The sequence below is a fragment of the Papaver somniferum genome, unplaced genomic scaffold (assembly GCF_003573695.1).
Source record: "Papaver somniferum cultivar HN1 unplaced genomic scaffold, ASM357369v1 unplaced-scaffold_87, whole genome shotgun sequence".
In the NCBI taxonomy this organism is placed as follows: domain Eukaryota; kingdom Viridiplantae; phylum Streptophyta; class Magnoliopsida; order Ranunculales; family Papaveraceae; genus Papaver; species Papaver somniferum.
Genome location: NW_020651748.1, coordinates 359,890 through 378,287, shown reverse-complemented (window position 1 = coordinate 378,287; position 18,398 = coordinate 359,890).

The following is an 18,398-nucleotide window of genomic DNA, read 5'->3' as shown; positions in this document are numbered from 1 at the left end:
CTCCCCTATTTGATGTCATTCCCAAGAGAACAACATGAGCGACCTTAATTTCAAGAGAAAAGAAGGATTTAATTTGGACACCAAAAATCAAAAGAATGATCTTTTATATCCAAAACTCAACCAAGTTAATCACAAGTAAACCCATGATTAACTCAATTGGAATATGCAATTAAATCAAAACCACAAAAGTAATCAATTTAATTGAAAGTGCTCAACATAAGTAAACTCACGGAGCAACGAACTACGAATAAGTTAATCATACGTAGATAATCAACCTAGCCGTTCATATACTCAACATAAGGAAAACCTCACAGAATATATGCTTGACTACTATAACCACAAGAGATTATGATTACAATAATCTATCAAATACTCATCACAAGAGATTGTGGAGTATTTGAGAAACTCAACTAGATTAATTACAAGATAAACTATAATTAATCTAATCGGAAAACAACCAAATTAATCACCGAAGTAATCAATTTAATTATTTGGGGCTCAACACAAGAGAACTTATGGAACCTTGATTAAGTTATCAAAGAAAGTGACAACCTTAATCGTACATGTACTCAACATAAGTAAGAAGAAAAGAAAAACTTATGGAGTACAAAACTAAATAACCAAACTAGTCGATTAATTTAGTTTCACATTCTCAACATTTAGCATCTTAAGAAACAACCAACAAATCCAAGATTAATCGACTTAGTTGTAAGGTGCCCGACATAAGACACATAATGGAGCCTTCACAGTTTTTCATAAGATAGATCAATAATGACCAAAACCGTGGATACAAGGATCAATTCTATCTTTTCATCACAAAGTGACATAATAGACTTTATCATTGCCAAACAAACCATCACATCCTATTTTTCATCAAATACATGATTCCATAGGCTTAACGTTTGTATTTGCCAAAAGTCGATTCGTCCTTAAAACAATAAACGAATAGCGATCATGAACGACTTTACTTTTGACACCAATATGGTACCTTCAAGTTCACGGATGCAAACAATACATATCCCATAAACAATATTGCAATATATGAAACCAATAAAATAATGCAATAACAATCATCCTCAAAATACTTTTAGAATTTATAAAACAAAACCTAAAAAATAAAAGAAGGGAATGAAACAAAAGATATCTATGTGTAGTCACAATCTTTGCTATCAAAGCACTAGTTATTCTTCCTACTAATCCAAAAAGAAGACTTACTAGGAAACAAAACTACTCAGTTTTCCTTGATAACTTCATACCTCTGAAATGGTCCATCAAAGTAGGAATCACTGATATCCTTGATCCTGTTGACTGTGGAAACACCATATTCAAATGTTAGAACACTAACTTTTCGATAAATAGTACGCACATAATGACGAGCTTTCGCACAATCAAGGATAACTTTCTTCTGATTCCTGTTCAAGATATTCTGAGTCCCAACGATTCTTTCCTTTCCATCAATAAGATGGTTTATCTACAGTTGAAGGTTAGACAGTTCGTTCTTGACATCATTTTGAACTCGCATAAGGTCCTTGATAGATTCTCCAACCCGAGAGTTATACTCTTTCCTTTCAAGCATCTTCTTCATAATAAACTCTTGACCAGAATCACATCCTTTGAGTTCATCCTCAACCATAGGGTTAACTTCTTCTTTGGGAACAGTTTCCGTAGAGCTCCTTTGTGAAGAATAACATAACACATATAGGGTTATATATATGATGACGAAAGAGTAAATCCTAACTGAAAACCCTGAACGCCCTTGAGATGAACCAGTTGTTCGTGGACTGGACCGAAGGTACACGACCAGACCTGAAAAGGAAAACTACTGGTAGAGAGACAAACCCTCCAAAGAAACAATGGAACAAGCAAACAAAAAAACAACTAAGTTTCTTTAGCAACAACCAATTATTATCCTTGTATCCCTCAAGATAGATAACAAGGATGGGGCTTCCTGTACTTAGGGAGCCAGGGGAGACATAGTATCACCATTGGTTTTGAGATGAAAGCTATGTTTTAAATCTGGGTGTTTGAACCTGGTATTTCTTATCTTCCCATGACGGTATTCAAATCTTGGAAGATTCCTCACAGTCCCTCCTGAGAACACAAAGGAGGGATTTTTCTAATTACTGAGTCTAGGACCTCTGGAGATTGGTTCAAGAGGATTTTCTGAAACGGGTCCCCAAACATTAGAAAAAGTTTTACCAGAATTGTTCTTATAAACATAGGAATTGTCCTTTCTAGTAGTACGAGAATTTATACTACTAGGAAAAGCAAAAGTCCCGTAATGATTTGTAGACAACAAATCATGGTTATAAGATTTATGGCAAATTGTGGGTATGGAATGTACTGCAGACATCGGTTGATGATTTATTCCATTGAAAATGGAACGAAGAATACTATGAAGCTTTGAAATTTGTTTCTTTCTGAAAAACAACGAAGTGCAAAGTGATTCCATTTACCACAAAAAGTACAGACTCATGAACGAGAATCAGAGGTCGTCATCTTCTTAGATTTCACAACCATAGAATAAGATTGTAAGTTATGTAACTTATTTTCGACAAAATCTTCTTTGAGAGGACAACTCTTCATAAACTGTGAATTGAGAGGAACAGTTTCAGAAGAGATTTTTATCAAAACAGAATTATCCTTTTGCAAGGACATGTACTGTTTAATGGGCTAGAGAAATAGATGCTTCCAGTTTCCCTTTTTCAACGTGAAGTTTGTCAAGTTCAGATGAATGAATCTTGATCAAAAAATTTTCTCTTCTTTAGCCTTCTTTAACCATCTTTTCAAGACTACAGATCTTATACGCTGCAAATGGTTTTCTTGAAGAAGTTTCTCAATTTCCTTAGAGAATGACCCTATAATGTCATAGAGTACTTGTTCACGATCAAACGACTTGCCAAATTCATCAATGAGTTTTCCATGATCATGTAGATCAATGCACTCAGTAGAATTTCTAGCAATTCTGATGAGCTACATCTAATCCTTATCCATTATGTCCAATATCAAGATGGAGGAAGAATGATCAACATAAGATGTGACGGTCTTCCTACCTCGGGATTCAGAAGAATCAACTAAGTAGTGATCCTTTGAGGTATTTCCAGGACACTTGACATGGTTGACGACTTTAGGAGGCATATTGGTATGCGTATGAGATTCTGTCCACATAATCAAATCGTTAAAAACACAGAACTTTGAGGTCTTTAACGTGTTTTCCTGCTCTGATACCAATTGAAAAAGCGGGGGTCTAACAACACCACCCAATATTTCGATTAACAATATGTATGGAATAACTCCGAAATACATTTCTAGAGAATCAACTAGACAGTCAGACTCAATCTAGAATAAAGTATCTCAAGGAGTTAATGTCTCTCAATTGTTTTGATTAATACTCAAGCTAAAACAATAGCGAGTCATTATAATCAAACACAAGGAATAACTTGGACGGTACCAAAGACCAATGTCCAAGGATCAATCAATATCAATCAACAACCAAGGTTGGATTTCCAATTGATGATCTTAATGCACAACCTGCATTATTTCAATCATATAAACAAATATAATGCGGAAATAAATAACACAGACACCAGAAATTTTGTTAAAAAGGAAACCACAAATGCAGAAAAACCCCGGGACCTCGTCCAGATTAGATACACACTATATTAAGCCGCTACAGACACTATCCTATTACCAATTAACTTTGGACTGGACTATAGTTGAACCCCTATCATTCTCCCGCTGATACAAGGTACAATTGCACCTCTACGCCACTGATACAAGGTACAATTCACAAATATGTTCCCGGACTTAAGTACATCGGTTGAGTTTGGAAAACTCAACCGATTATGTTTAAGTCCGCGAACTTGTTTATGTGTACTTAAAAGGTTATGATAGAAAGATGTGCTCTGAACATAAACATTAAATTACTAAGGAATGCTTAATACAAACCGTGGATATCATGTTCATTGAGCTGATTCAATCGAATCGAATCATGTTACTTCAATTGTGTCTTGTGTAGTTACATAAGATCTCATAGCAATTGAATTACTCTCAAACTAGTTCGTTTGAGTCAAGTGAACTGGTTGTGATGAATGAGGAACCAGGTCAATATGAGAAGCTCATATGGTTGCCTTTTGGTTACTATGTTGAACCAACATAAACGTACACATTTGGGCCGGTTTTCACGAACCTGGAAAACGTCTACACAAAGTGTGTTTGACAAGCTTTGTTTTTCGATCTAACGGTTGAGAAATATTATCTTGAATCTAAATCAGGTCTCATCTAACGGTGAATAGAGTTTGCTTAACATCTAAGCAAAAACCCTGATTTGACAGGTTATATATATGAGACATCTAGCTAGAGCAAAACTTATTCCTAACACGTCTGTGTGATACTAGTGCGATCGCTAGAGTCGATCTCCATTAACCCTTGAGTTTCTTCTCTAAATTTGGGTTAACGACTTAAAGACTTCATTGGAATTGTGAAGCCAGATCGATACTACTTTTAATGTAGTTATGTGATCTGATCTTACTTTTATATCGTACGAGTACAATCGATTTTATTGGTTTGAGAACATTTGAGTTCTCCGATAGGTAATATAAAGAAGTCACGAACATCTTCGTCTCACTGTTCATGATTCCTCAATAATCCGCTTGTGTAGTCAGGAAGGATTATTGAGAGGTGATTGATTAATCTAGGTTGTTCTTCGGGAATATAAGACCGGATTGTCAATTGGTTCATGTTACCTTGATTTCTATCAAAAGACGGAACAAAACCTAGGGTTTATCTGTGGGAGACAGATTTATCCTTTTAGACTTTTCTATGTGAGACAGATTTGTTTATTATCAAAGCCTGCGATTTTGGATCGTAACAACTCTTTGTTATGGATGAGATCAGCAAAGGGAATCAAGTACATAGCATCTTGCTGGGATCAGGCGTAGAGGTGAAACTGTACCTTGTATCAGTGGGAGACTGATATGGGTTCAACTATAGGCCAGTCCGAATTTAGTTTGTAGTAGGATAGTGTCTGTAGCGCCTTAATACAGTGTGTATCTAATCTGGATGAGGTCCCGGGGTTTTTCTGTATTTGCGGTTTCCTCGTTAACAAAATTTTCGGTGTCTGTGTTATTTCTTTTCCGCATTATATTTGTTTATATAATTGAAATAATACAGGTTGTGCGTTAAGATCATCAATTGGAAATCCAACCTTGGTTGTTGATTGATATTGATTGATCCTTGGACACTGGTCTTTGGTACTGTCCAAGTTACCTCTCTTTGATAAAGACTCGCATATTTCTATTTGCTTGAGTAAAGATCAAATAGAGAGATTGAGATAATCACTCATTGAGATACTTATTATCTAGATTGAGTATGACTCTCTAGTTGATTCTCTAGTAAAGTGTTTCGGAGTTTGTCCATACAGATTGCTAATCAAAATATTGGGTCGTGTTGTTAGACCCCCGCTTTTTCAATAACAATGACACTAACCAATCTAAGTGGATGAAAACATCTTGGTTGTAGGAGTTGAGGAAACCAATAACAAAGTTTATTCATATAAAGACAATTTTCATGTGTTCATATGGAATCATCACTCTCTGTTCTGTTTTTATTTTATTTTATTTGGAAAATTATATGTTTCTCTAAGTGATTGGTGAGGCACAAAAATCGAATTGTTACCAATGCCGGGATGGAGTAGAGATATTGAGTCACTAAAATAATAAAGAGACCAGACCAATCGGACCAAACAGAATTAAAAATAATAAGAAAAATAAATAACACTTGGATAACAATATGTATGTGTGTGCGTTCTCCCTGTCTCCGTAAGCGTGGAACGAATGATCCATTGGAACTATCATGTAATCTGCTGACAAGAAGCATGCACTTGGATCCAAAAGATCAAATCATACATTTACAAAAATAAAAATGAAAAGTTTATTATTGTTCAATAAAATCGACCGCTGGTTCCCTTGTATATGCCAGTTGAGTTGATCAAGAATTAATATTATGGAACATTGAGTTCCTTGTATATGCCAAGCTATGTTGATATTAGTCCACACCAATATCTCAATCCATTAAGATCATAGGTTCATCTTGGCGGAGGCCTTCAGACAGATATGGGAAACACCTTTGACCTTAGATAACATCATTTTGAACTATCTATAATCCATCTTCTTAATATATTCATTTGTGTGATTCCGATTATTGATGTCCATAGTGCGACTATCTGAGTAGAACTCTGTCACTTATATATATGAAAATTATTCGCATCAGGGTACTTTCTCTTATGATCAACGAGAGTACGCCAACCAAGCAGATTCTTTAACATGCCATTGATAATGCTTAATTCTTACATATTTACAACTCAAATTTACATTTATTTAGTTCTTTATTTTTTACATATTTGATGATTTTATTTATTTTTGATGTTTTTAGAAAATAAAGCTCTATGGACTAAAATACGAAATTTTGCTGGAGAAACGAAGTGATTTGATGAGTTAAGCCGAAAAGGGAACATGGAGAATGATTGAGCCGGTTATTTGTATATGGGACTATGGAAATGCTCCATGTCGTGTATACAAGTGTTCCACGGCGTGTGGAGACCATGTGCAAGATATCAATTATGATAAAGGATATTTGAAGATATTTTGTTTAATGAAGAAAATATTTCTTTATGATGCGGAGTAATGGAATATATGAAGATTTAGGAAAGAATATTATTCTTTATGGTCGGAAATAATAATTAAGATATTGATTGCAGTATTTGACACATGGCGTATTTTGATCGGAGGATTTTTATATATTTGACACATGGCATACTTTCACTGGATGATGATGTGGTAGTGGATATGAAAAAGGAAAGTGGTTTCTTTTGAAAACTATAAATACTGGTTGAAGTAGATGGAAAAAGGAGGAGACGGACAAGAGCCGAGAGCCAACAATAATTTTTAGATATTTTTTCTTTTCCACTTTTTAATTCTTTTGCAATGGAAAACTATTCCTCTCTACTAGGGATAAGGAGAAAGCCAACAAATTGTGTAAGAAATTTTTATAGCTTTAGTAAGAATTCTTTTGAGCTTAATTCTTTAATAATTTCTCTTCATATTTAGCTTTGCTCTTTAAACCATACTGGATAGTCTTCGGCTATTGATCTTTAATAAGCGAAGGAGATTATATTATTTTGGCACAACAAAAGTTATTCTTTATTTTACTTGCAACATTTTTCGAGACATGTGATTGTGCTCAAAACTGTCTTGAGTTATAAAACAAATATTTATTAGAGTTTAATTGAGTAGTCTGCATAATTCAATTGGTGGAATCCGAAAGTGTTGGTTCTTTTTAATTTGGTGGTTTATTATTTTCTAAATCCAATTTTTGTAATTTAATTAGGAAATAAGGATAACAGAATTTTAGTCCATGTGCAACGATCCCGTATTTTGCATACTATCTCATCGATATCCGTGCACTTAGCGGTGTTATAATTTGATTCCCATCAGCCATCGTTGAAGGAAATAACCTTAATACTCTATCCAGAAATACTTTGGTTGGGAAGTTCAAGATATTTTATCATGAGCATACATACAAATCTGGAAAGGATATTGCTTTCAAAGCACAAAAGAACACAAAATTGCTTGAAAAAAGCAAATGTGTTGGCAACTTTGAAGTTGATCCTATTGAGACTGATTCTTCAGATGATGATCTTGATCACTCAATCTCTCAGATCACAAGACAGTTAAGAGAACTTATTTTGAAGAGAAGTAAACGGTTCTTTAGAGATAAGCCTAGATCATCAGTTAAACCTCATGACTGGTTTCCTCCGAAAAACAAGGATACAGTCGAAATTGATGATGATGATGATGATATGTCTCAGTGCTTCAAGTGTAAAGGTTTTGGTCATTTTTCCAATGAGTATCCAAATCGTAGAAAATACACTGAGAACAAAGGTGTTGCTGCAACTTTTGATGAAATGTATGATCACTATGATTTAAATGAAGATGAAAAATCAAGTGTTCCACTCCTTGCTGAAATATTTATTTTTTTATAATTGTAGCAATACTCACATCAATCTTGATATTTTTCCCGGAGAAACTCCTTCAACTATTGTGTAGGATAAAGTGGACTTTTATTTGTCTCCTGGAAATTCTATTTCTAATGTTTCAGGTACTATAATCTGTCTAGCAGCTTTCTCCGTTATGGTTTCTGAACCATCGTCCACGTTGACATGTTCATACTGTACCATTAAGGGTTACAAACTTTATAGTTGTTTCAAGTACAAGCATAAAGTAAGATATGTCAATAAACTTAAACGAAGAGCAAATATATTAACAAACAAGCTCAAACTTGTTCAAAAGTCGTCTGAGGTATGTAAACTCAAATATTCTCCAAGGAAGTTAATTTCTAAAGAAAAAGTTAGACCAGTATAGAAAACAACAAGGTCTAAACATTATATGAAACATAATTTTAGGAACTTTTTCCAAAAAGGTCATGGTGGACAGATTATTTTTCACCCCAACACAGCTTAATTGTGTTGGATGTGCTTTTTGTCTCAAGTGACCGATCACACAAGAGACAAGAGCTTAGCATCTTCAGGCCTTAAGAAAAAGATTATTTTTTTTTTTATTTTTTTGTTTCTTTTTGGATTTTGGTTGATCTTTTCATATCCTACTTTGGTATTGAAAAGATGTTTCAATGTTTTGATTAACTAAAAGAGGGTTAAAATCGACAATTCTACCTTCTTTAGGGATGAGAGTTGTGCGTACGTGAATATTCTTTTTTGTATAAAGGTTCCGTAAGCCTACATTTTTTTCCTCCTTGAAAAAAACTTTTTTTTTATCATAAGTTTACTTGTAGAGCTTGCTTTGAGAATTTCTCTCGCAAACCCATACTTGTATGGAGACTCCGAGCATTATGACTTATGATGGAAAAGAGGTTAATATGATTGTTAATACATCAATCATGAAGGAAAAAGATAAATATCCGGTACCCTCTTCCTTGAAAACAAAAAGGAGGAATGTAAGGAAACCAAGGGCTGACCCTTCAAATCTTCAGGAGTTTTCTGGTGTTCTTGAAGAGTTGAAGGAAACAAGAAAGAAGATGCAGAAAATAAAGGCTATTGTTTTTATGAATCTTGAATTTCAGAAGGCCCAGGTTCGGCAACAGTCAATAAGGTTTGTTGAAAGTGACTCCTTTCTTCATGAACTTTATGTTCCAATGGTTGTTGACGACAAGGAGTTCGGGGACGATAAAGAATTCTTCAAAGGTCGTAATGTTTAGGAAACTTCTTATGAGAATTTATTCTTGTGTTTTAACAAGGATAACTAGGGTTTAGAATAGCAATTATTTTGAGTACATATAGATATTGCCAACGATTTTCATCTTGCAATGTTTTTATATTTATTTATTTAAATTCCAAAGTTTATTTGGAAGATGATGCATTATTAATCTTTATTGATTATATATATTGCAAATTTTTTTATGGGATATGTGTGTTTGCGTCTGTGAACAGTGATTTTCCCATATATGTCAACAGCTAAGTCTATTATATGTCATTATGCAAATATTGATGGAAGATAGAATGAACTTTTGATAACAAAGATTAAGTCTATGGTATCATTAAGCAAATACCGATGAAAATAGAATGAATCTTTGTATGTTCCACAGTATTGATCTTTCCCTGATCCACTTGTTTTTCTAAGTACTGTGTGACTCTGCAAGTTATCTTATGTTGAGCATTTCCGATTGAATTACTCATGGGTTCTCTTGTGGTTAATTTAATTTGAGTTTTCTGGATACAATTTCATGTTTCATGTGATTTGTCTGGTCTAGTACAATCAGTTGCATAACGCAGACGGCCAATTATACTAGCATATTCAGATTGTCTAACACTTTCTCCAGTATTCTTAAAAAATTTCACACTAGGATCAAAAGGAGTACAAACAGGATTACAATCAAAATAATCATACTTCTTCAGAATTTTTCAACGTAGTGAGATTGATCTAAAGTAATACCAGTACTAGTTCTAGTTAGTTTGATTCCCAAGATTACACTAGTGGTGTGAAGGGAAAAGTAACCTACAAACTAGCCTGCAAGTATACAGGGAAGTTGAAGCAAGAAAGAGTAAATAGGGGTTTGTCCAAAGGGACTTGGAGGGTTTGCTAAAGTTCTCTTTGGGGAGTTTCTAAGGTTTTCTGAGTTCAAGGGAGGGTACTAAGGCTTTTGATTCCACTACCTGACCCTAGGCTAAGGAAATTGTGATGCACTGTATGTCTTGTTTTTTTTTCATGAAAGATTACAAAGAAGGATAGAGTAACTAACCTAGCTAAATGACCCCTAGCATCAGCTGTCTTTCAACAGCACAACTGATCACAAGTATTTAGCTCAACTAGCTAACTAAGCTTGATGCAGTCTCTCCAATGGATTAAATTTTCACACACTGACCCTAGCTGCACTCCTAGCATCAGCTGTCTTCTAACAGCACAGCTGATCACAAGTGAAGTAACTCAAATGGCATTTCATTAATCCTAAGGCAGTTAAAGCATTTCAAGACAATACATATACATTTACTATCCTAGCATATGATCAAGAGCTTCCTCTAAGCCCTAGCAAAAGAATTAGAACATGAACATGCTTATAATCATGATATTATCACATATGCACATGCTCCACATGATAACAGCACACTTCACAGTCAAATTTTATGCATAACACACATTTCACATGAACTGAAATTGTCACTGATACATGAAGTAAATTGAAAACTAAAACATATGTCACTGGCTAGCCCAGAGATGTATAATTCACAACCCATGACCCCAATTTATAGTCAGCTACAATTCCCCCAAAATACCCAAATGTCAGAAATTAGGGTTTCACAAAAGGTGAAATTGACTTACCTAATACCCTGATAACAACTCTAAATCTTCCCCCCATGCTTCTGTTGATCCAATTGCGTCAACCCATGCTATGATTTCTTCTCCAACTTCACCTATTCTACCAATTTCAAACCTAGGGTTTCTGTGAAGAAAAAGGGTTGAAATCGATAGAATATGTGTCTAGAGAGGTAGGGTAATGATGGGATATGATTACAAGTAGCCATGATGGCTTTTGGAAGAGGCGTGGTGGTGGTTGAGGCAGAGGCAGGCGGAGCTGGTGGCGGACATGGTTTCTGCAGAGGGAATGGGGAAGGAGATGGGGTGAGCTCGATTAGGTTTTGGCTAGGGGTTGTTTGGTTTGTGGGATATAGACTTAGGTGTTTGAGTGTTGAGCGGGATCATCGAACCTTGATGTTTGGTGATGAAAAGCGTAGGATGATAACTTCTGAAACGGATCTAACGGAGAAATTGAGACAGATCGTGAGCGACCGTTGGATGCAAAAATACAACGAAACTGACGGCTCAAGATGGAGTTAGGTGTTGTAGTGTAAGGCGGAGATATCAAACGTTGATGAACAGCAAGGGAGCGACCGTTGGATTCAACTACCATCTAATCTGAAGGTTTGGAATTTCAGCGCTGTGGTGCTTGGCAGAGACTTCAGATTTTGATGCTCTACGAAGGAGCGACCGTCGGATGCTTCTGAGAACTGATCTGATGGCTGAGAACGGAGGCGCTTTTGTGTGTAGAAAATGAGGTTGTGCGCACCATTCTTCGCGGCTTCCTTGCGTAATTTCTCCCGGCTTTTCACTATTTTTCTGCTCTTTTTGCTCCGCGACTCATCCGAACTTTATTTATTACCTAAAAATGCAAAATTAATTAATAAAAATATTTATTCCTGAAAACAATGAAAATACAGAATATGGGATAAAATGTAGAATTAATGCATAAAAGATGAGTTAAAATGCCAACAAAAAGGGATAAATATATACAATATTTGGCACTCATCAAATACCCCCAAACCTGAATTTTGCTTGTCCTCAAGTAAAACAAAACTAAGGAAATCCTAACTATACCACTGTCGCTGGTCTCTCGAATGCATTTAGCGTATGCACTAAGCCTTTTAAACCACTAAGTGTCCCTAGTGGACGAGTTGAAGTCTCGTGAAGGTTTGCTTAGAACGTACCTACAAAGTTCTAGGTCAAAATATAAGCTCAGATTCCATCAAACGTGACATGTGCAAAACAGTTTAAGCTCACAGCAAAATGGAGATGTCAATCTAGCTATCGAAGGCACAATCCTAGAACTGATAACAAATAAGGACATGTGATAAGAGTGTAAAGTGTATCTACACATGTGTAAAGAAAGATCTGAAGTTATGACTACTAATCACCAAGAGATAGTTTCTCAGGCTAAGAACTGAGGTCGAAATCTAGCTAGCTGTCCGGACTTTACGAGAATTGTGAATGAGTTGGAGGTATTTCACAATTTCTCGCGTTGTACATCAATGGCATACACCCTCCTTGCTTATTACAACGAAACAACAAAAGATGACTATTTACATGACTCTTATTTACATTGACTATTCTCTTTTTATTTTTGGAACAAGAGATGATGGAATTGATAAATACTTGATTTTTTTGGTATTTTTCTGATATATATATATTTTTTTTTTTTTTTTTGATCTGATACACTATTGATACATGTACAAAAGGAAACAAAAATTACATGACACTTTGCAAGAGGTAGCCCTTTTTGATGCACCCAGTTAAATTCGATGGTTGTCTTTCTTAATGTAACCTCCACCTTCTATCCCAACCAACCAAAGAACAAGCTTGGCAATCGTAACTTCCTATCAAACACCTTGAAGATCGAGGCCATACATGTATTGGTAGATCGTGCGCGTGCAAATTTCTTATCACTATGTGAATTGTGCTAGAATCAGGGTGCCTAAATATCTAGACTAAGACTCCTAATAAAAATACATATTTGCACAAGAGTCAACATTTCAAGGTAAATGAGCTCCATTTTTATGATTTTTTCATTTTTTAATTTTTTTCGAATTTTTGATTTTTCAAATTTTTTGGAATTTTTCAATTTTTTTTTCAATTATTTTTCAAAAAGATGGAGTTTTGTTTTCAATTATAGCAAATTATCATGGCATCTACTCTATACCCCCAAACCTAAACTAAACATTGTCCTCAATGTTTCAAAACATGGAAAGAATTATAAAACAATATATGAAGAGGAACATGCTGAGTAGAGTAAAAGGAGAGAGAATACCCGATTGTACGGTGGTAGCTCGATTAAAACTCCGTTATTCAAGGAAAAAATCCATCATATTAGCAGTCACAATGGATGAGCACAAAATATGTACAAAAGGAAATTTAACTAACACATTATCTACAAGAAAATTTGGTTTTTAATGGGATTGGACTTTTTGGAAAATTTTGGTTTTGTTGGGAAAAAGACAAATTTTGGTTTTGATGGGAAAACGAAAAATTTTGGTTTTTAGGGAAACATTTGGAAAACTGTTTGGTTATTTAGGGAAAGAGTGGACCAGTTTAGTCCACATAGACTGGGTCCTCCAGGTCGGTTGTTTCAATGTCGGGTGGAAATGGCTCAAGGAATGGCTTTAATCTCTTCCCGTTGACTTTGAAAACGTTCTTGTTGGAGACATCCTCCAACTCTACAGCTCCATGAGGAAAAACTGTGCGTACTAGGTACGGACCCTTCCATCTGGAACGCAGTTTTCCTGGAAAAAGATGTAATCGGGAGTCATACAGCAAGACTTTCTGACCAGGAGTGAAGGATTTGCGTAGAATACGCTTGTCATGAAATATCTTCATCTTTTGCTTGTACAGCTTGGCACTGTCATAAGCCTCATTTCTCAATTCATCCAACTCGTTGAGTTGGAGTTTCCGTTGAATTCCAGCTTCGTCCAGAGAGAAGTTCAGCTCTTTGATTGCCCAGTAGGCACGATGTTCTAATTCCACAGGTAGATGGCACGGCTTTCCATACACTAGACGATAGGGGGACATGCCAATTGGTGTCTTATAAGCTGTTCTATAGGCCCACAAAGCATCATTCAATCTCAATGACCAATCTTTCCTGGACGGGTTGACCGTCTTCTCCAGAATGTGCTTGATTTCCCTATTAGACACTTCCACTTGTCCACTAGTCTGAGGGTGGTACGGAGTAGCAACCTTGTGAGTTATGCCATACTTGCGTACTAAAGACTCAAAGTACTTGTTACGAAAATGTGAACCGCCGTCACTGATGATAGCTCTAGGGGTACCAAAACGTGAAAATATGTTCTCCTTTAGAAATGAAAGTACCACCTTGTGGTCATTTGTTCTGGTTGCTATGGCTTCTACCCACTTAGAGACGTAATCAACTGCGACTAGGATGTACAACTTGCTGTCAGACATGGGAAATGGACCCATGAAGTCTATCCCCCAAACATCAAAAATCTCCACAATTAAAATGGGGTTCAATGGCATCATGTTTCTCCTCGAAATGCTTCCTAGCTTTTGACAGCGTTCACTAGCAACACAATAATCATGGCAATCCTTGAATAATGATGGCCAATAGAATCCACACTGCAAGATCTTTGCAGCCGTTTTCTTGGCACTGAAATGGCCTCCACATGCTTGGTCATGACAGAAAGATATCACATCTTTCTGTTCCATGTTGGGTACACATCTCCTAATGATTTGGTCTCGGCAGTACTTAAACAAATATGGGTCGTCCCAAAGGAAATGTTTAACTTCAGCCAAGAACTTGGAGCGGTCTTGTATTGACCAATGTGAGGGCATTCTACCTGTAGCAAGGTAGTTAACAATGTCGGCAAACCAAGGAAGGTTTGTCACAGACATCAATTGTTCATCAGGGAATGATTCTCTAATCAGCTCAGATTCATCAATAGACTCACTAGTTAATCGGGACAAGTGATCAGCAACCACATTCTCACAACCTTTCTTATCACGGATTTCGATGTCGAATTCCTGTAATAAGAGTATCCATCGAATAAGGCGAACTTTAGCATCCTTCTTAGAAAGAAGATACTTCAAAGCCGCATGGTCAGTGTATATGATGATCTTAGATCCTATCAAATAAGATCTAAACTTGTCTAATGCAAATACCACGGCAAGTAACTCCTTCTCGGTAGTCGAATAGTTGAGTTGAGCATCATTAAGAGTTTTACTAGCATAGTATATCACATATGGTAGTCTATCAACACGCTGTCCTAAAACAGCGCCAACGGCGTAATCAGAGGCATCACACATGAGTTCGAACGGTAGTTCCCAGTCGGGTGGTTGGACAATAGGAGCTGAGGTGAGGAGAGTCTTGAGTTCTTCCCACGCCTTCACACACGCAGCATCAAAGTTAAAGACAACATCTTTGGCAAGTAGGTTACACAAAGGGCGAGATATTTGGCTAAAGTTTTTGATGAATCTCCGGTAGAATCCGGCGTGACCTAAAAATGATCGAATCCCCTTCACAGAGTGGGGTTGGGGTAAATGTTGAATGAGATCGACTTTAGCTTTATCTACTTCAATTCCTTTTTCCGATACGATGTGTCCTAGAACTATGCCGGATTTCACCATGAAGTGGCATTTTTCCCAGTTTAAAATCAGATTCTTTTGCTTACATCTTGATAGCACAAGGACTAGATGGTCCCCGGCAACGGCGCCAAAAACTTGGCAGGCCTCGAAAGGGTGTATAAAATGATGCGCAGAAAAACGGGGGCCTACAGTAATACCGCAAGTGCACGGTCGTCGGTTGTAGCTCGTGCAAGTACGGGTCGATCCACAGAGATCGGGTGTGTTTTGGAAAGTGTTTTAGCTAATTGGGTTCCTAAATTTGCTTTGGGCTTAGAAGCCTTTTATCTTAAATTGGGCTTGAGTACTAATGGGTTTGTTCACAATAAAAGGAACTGAGCTTGGGCTCAGTTTGGTCTTTGAAGTGCAAATTGGGCTTTGGCCTTACAATGAGTTCAGGTTTTTGGGTTAAGCCCACAATTAATTGAATTGGGCTTTAGCTCTAACCTATCAATACACTAGGCTTTGGCCTTAATGAAATTGGGCTTTGGATTTGGTCTTCTGATGAGCCCAAGTTGTGCTCTGGGCTTTTGGTTTTAGAAACTGGGCTTGGTTACTGAGGACTGGGCCTTTGGGCTTTGGACTCAGTTGTTGAACTAGGCCTTTGCTTGGCTGCAGGAGTAGCAAGAACTGGACTTGGCTTGGCAGTGGCAGCAGCACAAGAGAGCAGTAACAGCAGCAGCAGCTGTAGCAAGACTGCACAAGTGCTGCACAACAGCTGCAGAGAGAGGCAGCAGGGGAAAGCAATGTAGCAGTGCAGCAGTAGAAGTGCAGCAGCAAAAGTGCAGCAGCAACAACAGCACATGGCAAAAACAAGAGCAACAGCAACTGCAGAGCAAAAGCAACAGCAGCTGCAGCAGAGAAATGGAAGTGGCAGCAGCAGCAGCTGCAAGGGAAGGAAAGAAAGCAGCAAACAAAGGCAATACAGAACAAGAATGAACCAAGGCCTAAGGCCAAGGGAAGGGTTGTGGTGAAGCTAACAGAACAAACATAGAAAAGAAATTGTGGAGGGGAAATGCAGGGAGATGGATGAGAGCTTCCTTTACCTAGCCAGTTCACCTAGGTTAAGTTCTTGTCAAATATCTATTTAACCAACCTTACAGCCTTAGATAACCCCTAGTATTGGCTGTCTGTTTAAGGCACAACCAATCACAGACTAACTAGGAAGTGGTTCACTAACTAATGTAGCTGATTAATTCCTTAAAACCACCACTGACCCCTAGCATTAGTGGTCTTCTTACAGCACCACTAATCACAAATCAGGTGATCTTTCAAGAATCTAACTAGCCTAAACTGTTTTAAGCTCAGCAAAAACCATCCTAATAGCTAACCATCATGGTTCAGTTCTTTTCTCACCCTAGTGGGGAATTAGAACATGTTGCAGTTAAGAGACCTCATGGTTGTCAAGCATCAAACCTCAGAATAAGAACATGTGAGATGAACAGGGGACTTACAAGCTCATGTGTAGAAACAAACACACAAACTAATTAAGACAAACATAACATGGATAATACAATCACACAGAACACAACAGGAAATAACATAACATAACAAACATAACAGGAGCATAACAATTAACAGGAAACAATATTAAGCAGAACATGGATAGTAACATAAAATGAAATTAACAGGAATATCACATATTGAACTGAAATTAAGCAGAAACTCAAAATTAACAGGACATGAGAGTCCTGGATGTAGGCTAGTCCAAACATTCGTCAAAAGAGGAACCAAACACAGAGAAATCATCCATAAAGATCTCGAGAAAACTATCTATCATGTCTGAAAAAATGCTCATCATGCAACGCTGGAAAGTAGCAGGTGCATTACACAGCCCGAAGGGCATACGTCTAAAAGCAAATGTCCCAAATGGACACGTGAATGTAGTTTTTTCCTGATCTTCCGGTGCAATGTGAATTTGGTTATAACCGGAAAAGCCATCTAGAAAACAGTAGTGACTGTGTCCAGACACACGTTCTAGCATTTGGTCTATGAAGGGAGGGGGAAGTGATCTTTTCTTGTTACTGTGTTCAACTTCCGGTAGTCGATACATACTCGCCATCCTGTGGTTGTACGTGAAGGGACTAACTCATTCTTTTCGTTCCGAACTACAGTAATGCCTGACTTCTTAGGCACAACTTGAATGGGACTAACCCATTTACTATCTGAAATCGGATATATGATACCCGCATCAAGTAGCTTCAAGATCTCACTCTTAACAACGTCTCTCATGTTAGGATTAAGTCTCCTTTGCATTTCCCTAGACGGTTTGGCATTCTCTTCCAGATTAATGTGATGCATGCAAATGGTGGGGCTTATCCCTTTGAGATCTGAGATGGTCCATCCTAAGGCTTCTTTCTGCTCCTCAAGTACTCCTAAAAGCTTGTTTTCCTGTTCTATGTTTAATCGTGAAGAAATGATAACAGGTAAAGTATCAGAAGGACCTAGAAATGCATACTTCAAAGTATCAGGTAATGGTTTCAATTCCTGTTTGGCCTTAGGAGACTCATCCGAAGATATAACAGACTTCTCAGAAAGTGGGAGTTGTTCCACTGTAGTCTGCCATTTAGTGATGTCCATTTGAGGTACAGATTCGAGCAAAGATTGGACTTCACCAATGTATTCATCATCATACAACTCCAAGTTAACATCTTCCAAACATGCTTGCCAGGGATCTTTTGACATAATGCCAGTCAATGAATCTTGTATCAAACTCTCAATCATATTGACCTCATGTACATCCTCATCATCAAGATTCACATGCTGTTGACTAACATTAAACACATTCAGCTCGACAGTCATGTTCCCAAAAGACAGCTTCAACACTCCATTACGACAATTGATGATCGCGTTAGATGTCGCCAAGAAAGCACGTCCTAAAATGACAGGAATGTGACTATCCGGGTTTTGTACAGGTTGAGTGTCTAA